The following is a 7,310-nucleotide window of genomic DNA, read 5'->3' as shown; positions in this document are numbered from 1 at the left end:
AAGATGAACATGGTATCAACCTGTAGTAAGGCCAACTGACCTCTTCACCTTCCAAGAAATGTAACTCGAGTTGTAAAGCTCCAAATGATGCACTTTCAAAGGCATTGGAAAGTAGACATCCAGGGCTTTCCAACAATATATAAAAGTATGGGATGGACATTAAGTTTGAGCTCCAGAACCTGGCAATATTAACCCCCTGGATGCGGACGTTATTGGCACTCACTTTTGCCAATAACGCCAGCCACTATGCCAGCAATCCTGTCCCTTTCAAAGGAGCATAACTTGAGTTACAGAGATTCAATTGAGATGAATCTAGTTGCATTAGAAAGCTGACATTTAGAGCTTTTCAGTGATATATAATACGCTATAGTGGGTATAAAATTGGAGCACAAACCAGAGGCATCTTTTAAGCCCCAAAAACACCAACTGGGTAGCAAGTGTGACGTTAGCCACACTAACTTCAGCACTAACGCCACACTTGTAGCATTAGTGTGGCTAATGTTAGCACTGACATTAGCACCTGGACCTCAACTTGATTCACTTACATGGACCACCCAACCTCAAGGAAGCAAGCCAACAAGTATCAATCAATCACGGCCACAATAAGCATCTAGAATAGTTAATTTTTATTTCATTGTAATTTGCTTTTAATTTCATTTTGTAATTTAGGAGAGCCTATAAAAGGCCTTAGTTTCTACATTAAATTCATTCTGGAATTGGAGATTGAAGGGGGGTCTTCGGACTCCCTCCCCTCACACACTTTTCCTTCTCTTTCTTTTCTTTGTACTTTTCATTTATGAATTTTGAAGTTTCAATTTTGGTTTTAATCTTCATCTTTACTTTTCTGCACTTTCTTTCTTTTCTATTTTGGTAGAGCAATGATCAACTAACTCTTTTCATTGGGTTAGAGAGCGCTATTGTCATTCAATGGATCAATTGTAGTTCTTATTCTTCTTCTTCTTTCTTTTCTCTTGATTTTACTAGAAATGCTCTCTCACATTGGATTAGGTTGGGGGTTGGATGGATATTATGACATTTAATCATACCAATACTTTGATCTATGAATGTGTGTGGTATAATCAGTGACCAAACTTCATCTCTTCCCATGAGCAATTAAATCAAGGAATTGGAAAATTGTTCAAGCTTAGAGAGATTGGGTTGCCGAAGAATTGGGATCCAACCACTTAAGATTACCAAGGAGATCAATAAATGCATTGATTGAGGAAGAGATGAGAATGAACTTGATCCGAAGGATTGTAATATCTCTTAATCCTAATGTTCATTTTATTTTTAGTTCTTACATTTACTTTTCTTGCCATTTTACTTTTCTGCACTTTATAGTTTTTCCTTTACATTCATGCAATTTACATTTTCTTGTTGCTTATCACTCCAATCTGATTCGTCTAACTAGGATAATCAATTAACCATTGATTGCTTAATCCGTTAATCCATGTGGGATTCGACCTCACTCTTTTGTGAGTTATTACTTGACGACAATTCGATATACTTGCCGAAGGGAAATTTGTTGAGAGACAAGTTTCCGTATATCACTTAGACTATTATCACTTATGTATTTTCAACGGTAGAGTTTTTACACACCATAGATTAAGGTGTGGAGCTCTGCTGTTTCTCATGAATTAATGCAAAGTATTATTGTTTTCTTATTCAATTCAAGCTTATTCATATTCTAAGATATTTGCTTGCACTTCAACATGATGAATATGATGATCCGTGACACTCATCACTATTCTCAACCTATGAACGCGTGCCTGACAACTACTTCCGTTCTACCTTGGATTGAGCGTTTATCTCTTAGCCTCCTGATCTAAGATCAGAGTCTTCGTGGTATAGGCTAGAATTATTGGCGGCCATTCTTGAGATCCGGAAAGTCTAAACCTTGTCTGTGGTATTCTGAGTAGGATCTGGGAAGGGATGGCTGTGACGAGCTTCAAACTCGCGAGTGCTGGGCGTAGTGACAGATGCAAAAGGATTACTGAATCCTATTCCAGTATAATCGAGAACCGACAGATGATTAGCCGTGCGGTGACAGCGCATCTTGGACCATTTCACTGAGAGGACGGGAAGTAGCCATTGACAACGGTGATGCCCTACATAAAGCTTGCCATGGAAAGGAGTAGGAATGATTGGATGAAGACAGCAGGAAAGCAGAGGTTCAGGAGGAACAAAAGCATCTCTATACGCTTATCTGAAATTCTCACCAATGAATTACATAAGTATTTCTATCCTATTTTATATTTTAATTATATTTTAATTATCAAATATCCATAACCATATGAATCTGCCTGACTGAGATTTACAAGGTGACCATAGCTTGCTTCAAGCCGACAATCTCTGTGGGATCGACCCTTACTCACGTAAGGTTTATTACTTGGACGACCCAGTGCACTTTCCTGTTAGTTGTGCGAAGTTGTGACAAAGAACTAAGATTATGAACGTGTGTATAAAGTTTTCAGCGCCGTTACCAAGGAATGAATGATCACGATTTCTGCGCACCAAGTTTTTGGTGCCGTTGCCGGGGATTGTTCGAGTTTGGACAACTGACGGTTCATCTTGTTGCTCAGATTAGGTAATTTTATTTTAATTTAAAATTTTTGTTTTTATTATTTTTAATTTTCGAAAAAAAATTATTTTCAAAAAATAAAAATAAATTATTCTATGTTCTTCAGAATTTTTAAGAATGAATTCTAGAGTTTCTTCATGATCTGTTGAAGCCTGGCTGGCTGTCAAGCCATGTCTAAATTTTTGGACTGAGGCTTCCACCTATCATGGCAAGAGCCCTTGGACTCTCATCTAATTAGCTTTTATATGCCTGATTTGTATCTGCTGAAGCTTGGCTGGGCATTGGGCATGTCTAGTGTTTTGGATCGGAGCTTTCACTGAAAGCTTGGCTGGCTAGTGAGCCATGTCTAATTCTTGGACCGAAGCTTTAGACTAACATTGCATGATTCCTGGAATTCCTATTAAAAATTTTGAAATCCTTATTTTTCTTTTTCCAATTAATTTTCGAAAAAAATCCAAAAAAAATTTTTTTTTTCTAAAATCGTAAAATCAAAAATAGTTTGATGTTTCTTGTTTGAGTCTTGTGTCAATTTTTAAGTTTGGTGTCAATTGCATGTTGATCTCTTTCTTGCATTTTTCAAAAATTCATGCATTGCATTCTTCATGATCTTCAAGTTGTTCTTGGTAAGTCTTCTTGTTTGATCTTTAAAATTTCTTGTTTTGTGTCTTTTCTTGTTTTCCATATGCATTTTCAATTTGTTAGTGTCTCAACATTAAAAATTTTTAAGTTTGGTGTCTTGCATGTTTTCCTTTTCTTAAAAATTGTCAAAAATAAGTTCTTCGTGTTCATCTTCACATTCATAGTGTTCTTGGTGTTCATCTTGACATTCAAAGTGTTCTTGCATGCATTGTGTGTTTTGATTCATAATTTTCATGTTTTGAGTATTTTTGTTATTTTTCTCTCTCATCATTAAAATTCAAAAATAAAAAAAATATCTTTCCCTTATTCACTCATAAATTTTCGAAAATTTGAGTTGACTTTTTCAAAACTTTTTAAAATTTAGTTGTTTTTCTTATGAGTCAAATCAAATTTTCAATTTAAAAATCCTATCTTTTTCAAATCTTTTTCAAAAATCAAATCTTTTTCGTTTTTTTTCATATTTTCGAAAATTTCAAATTGATTTTCAAATATCTTTTTTATTATTTTGTTTCATAATTTCAAAATCTTTACTAACAATTAATGTGATTGATTCAAAAACTTTAAGTTTGTTACTTGCCTATTAAGAAATGTTCAATCTTTAAATTTTAAATTCATATCTTTTTGTTTCTTGCTAGTCAAGTAATCAACTTTAATTTTCAAAATCAAATATCTTAAAATTTCTTTTTCAAATCTTTTTCAAAATAAGTTTCAATCACATCTTTTTCAAAATCAATTTCAAAATCTTTTCTAACCTGTTATCTTTTCAAATTGATTTTCAAATCTTTTTCAAATTAATCCTATCTTTTTGTTTGATTCTTATCTTTTTCAAAACTACCTAACTAATTCTCTCTCTCTAATTTTCGAAAATCACCTTCCTCTTTTTCAAAATTCCTTTTTAATCAACTAATTGTTTTGAATTTTAATTTAATTTAATTTAATTTTTCTTTTTTTTAATTTTTGAATTTTAACTTTAAATTTAAATTAAAAACAAAAATATTCTTCTTTTCTTTTCAATTATTTTCGAAAATTTTTCTCTCTCTCATCTCCTCCTAATTATTTACTTATTTACTAACACTTCTCTTCATCTCAAAATTCAAACCCTCTCTTCCTCCTAGTGTTCGAATTTCTCTTCTTCTATGCCTTTCTTCTTCTACTCACATAAAGGAATCTCTATACTGTGACATAGAGGATTCTATATTTTCTTTTCTGTTTTCTTCTTTTTCATATGAGCAGGAACAAGGATAAGAACATTCTTGTTGAAGCTGATCCTAAACCTGAAAGGACTCTGAAGAGGAAGCTAAGGGAAGCTAAAGCACAACTCTCTGGAGAAAATCTGACAGAAATTTTCAAAAAAGAAGGAAACATGACCGAAAATAATAACAATGCAAGGAAGATGCTTGGTGACTTTACTGCACCAAATTCCAATTTACATGGAAGAAGCATCTCAATCCCTGCCATTGGAGCAAATAATTTTGAGCTAAAGCCTCAATTAGTTTCTTTGATGCAACAAAATTTCAAGTTTCATGGACTTCCATCAGAAGATCCTTTTCAGTTCTTAACTAAATTCTTGCAGATCTGTGATACTGTTAAGACCAATGGGGTTGATCCCGAGGTCTGCAGGCTTATGCTTTTCCCATTTGCTATAAGAGATAGAGCTAGAATATGGTTGGACTCTCAACCTAAAGATAGCCTGAACTCTTGGGATAAGCTGGTCATGGCTTTCTTAGGCAAGTTCTTTCCTCCTCAAAAGCTTAGCAAGCTTAGCATGGATGTTCAAACCTTCAGACAGAAAGAAGGTGAATCCCTCTATGAAGCTTGGGAGAGATACAAGCAACTGACCAAAAAGTGTCCTTCTGACATGCTTTCAGAATGGACTATCCTAGATATATTCTATGATGGTCTGTCTGAATTATCTAAGATGTCATTGGACCATTCTGCAGGTGGATCCATTCACCTAAAGAAAACGCCTACAGAAGCTCAGGAACTCATTGACATGGTTGCAAATAACCAGTTCATGTACACTTCTAAAAGGAATCCTGTGAGTAATGGGACGCCTCAGAAGAAGGGAGTTCTTGAAATTGATACTCTGAATGCCATATTGGCTCAGAACAAAATATTGACTCAGTAAGTCAATATGATTTCTCAAAGTCTGAATGGATTGCAAGCTGCATCCAACAGTACTAAAGAAGCATCTTCTGAAGAAGAAGCTTATGATCCTGAGAACCCTGCAATGGCAGAGGTAAATTACATGGGTGAAGCCTATAGAAACACCTATAATCCCTCATGGAAAAATCATCCAAATTTCTCATGGAAAGATCAACAAAAGCCTCAACAAGGCTTTAATAATGGTGGAAGAAACAGGTTTAGCAATAGCAAGCCTTTTCCATCATCCACTCAGCAACAGACAAAATATTCTGAGCAGAATCCATCTAGCTTTCTGATCTATCCAAGGCCACTCTAAGTTTCATGAATGAAACAAGGTCCTTCATTAGAAATATGGAGGCACAAGTAGGCCAGCTGAGTAAAAGAGTCACTGAAACTCCTCCTAGTACTCTTCCAAGCAATACAGAAGAGAATCCAAAAAGAGAGTGCAAGGCCATTACCTTGCTTGGTGTGGCCGAACCCAAAGAGGAGGAGGAGGACGTGAATCCTTGAGAGGAAGACCTCCTGGGACGCTCAGTGACCAATAAGGAGTTTTCCTTTGAGGAACCAAAGGAATCTGAGGCTCATCTAAAGACCATAGAGATTTCATTAAACCTCCTTCTGCCCTTCATGAGCTCTGATGAGTATTCATCCTCTGAAGAGGATGAAGACATTACTGAAGAGCAAGTTGCTAAGTACCTTGGTACAATCATGAAGCTGAATGCCAAATTATTTGGTAATGAGACTTGGGAAGATGAACCTCCCTTGCTCACCAATGAACTAAATGCATTGGATAGACAGAAATTACCTCAAAAGAAACAGGATCCTGGTAAATTCCTAATTCCCTGTAACATAGGCACCATGACCTTTGAGAAGGCTCTATGTGACCTGGGGTCAGGAATAAACTTAATGCCACTCTCTGTAATGGAGAAACTTGGGATCTTTGAGGTGCAAGCTGCCAGAATCTCATTAGAGATGGCAGACAACTCAAGAAAACAGGCTTATGGACAAGTAGAGGACGTGTTAGTAAAGGTTGAAGGCCTTTACATCCCTGCTGATTTCATAATCCTAGACACTGGGAAGGATGAGGATGAATCCGTCATCCTTGGAAGACCCTTCCTAGCCACAGCAAGAGCTGTGATTGATGTGGACAGAAGAGAAATGGTCCTTTAACTGAATGAGGACAACCTTGTGTTTAAAACTCAAGAATCTCCTTCTGTAACCATGGAGAGGAAGCATGAAAAGCTTCTCTCACTGCAGAGTCAACCAAAGCCCCCACAGTCAAACTCTAAGTTTGGTGTTAGGAGGCCACAACCAAACTCTAAGTTTGGTGTTGAACCCCCACATTCAAACTCTAAGTTTGGTGTTGGGAGGTCCCGACAATATTCTGAACATCTGTGAAGCTCCATGAGAGCTCACTGTCAAGCTATTGACTTTAAAGAAGCGTTTGTTGGGAGGCAACCCAATGTTATTTAATTATATCTATTTTATTTTATTATTATTTTATGTTTTTTTTAGGTTGATGATCATGTGGAGTCACAAAAACTACTGAAAAATTAAAAACAGAATGAAAAATAGCTTTAAAAATAGCTCACCTTGGAGGAAGAACTTACTGGCGTTTAAACGCCAGTAAGAAGCATCAAACTGGCGTTTAACGCCAGAAAGAAGCATCAAGCTGGCGTTAAACGCCAGAAACAAGCACCAGACTGGCGTTTAATGCCAGAACAGAGCATGGAAGTGGCGTTAAATGCCAGAAACAGGCTACCTTTGGGCGTTTAACACCAAAAACAAGCAGCAAGCTGGCATTTAACGCCAGACATGCATGCTAAGGGCATTTTACAGGCCTAATTGGAGCAGGGATGCTAAGTCCTTGACCCCACTAGATCTGTGGACCCCACAGGATCCCCACCTCTTTTTCTCTCCTCTTCACAACTTTTCATAACTCTCT

At 36.4% G+C, this 7,310-nt stretch overlaps 1 non-coding gene across 1 annotated transcript; it reads right to left on the bottom strand.

Annotated features, from left to right (window-relative positions):
- Positions 1-4,976: 4,976 nt before the first annotated feature.
- LOC112761225 (small nucleolar RNA R71) lies at positions 4,977-5,084 on the bottom strand. Its single transcript, XR_003181631.1, has one exon. It is a non-coding gene; the product is annotated as a small nucleolar RNA R71 (small nucleolar RNA).
- Positions 5,085-7,310: the final 2,226 nt, after the last annotated feature.

The sequence above is a fragment of the Arachis hypogaea genome, chromosome 16, assembly GCF_003086295.3.
Source record: "Arachis hypogaea cultivar Tifrunner chromosome 16, arahy.Tifrunner.gnm2.J5K5, whole genome shotgun sequence".
Lineage (NCBI taxonomy): Eukaryota > Viridiplantae > Streptophyta > Magnoliopsida > Fabales > Fabaceae > Arachis > Arachis hypogaea.
The sequence above is the reverse complement of the archived record's forward strand: the minus strand, read 5'-3'. Positions and strand labels throughout refer to the sequence as shown.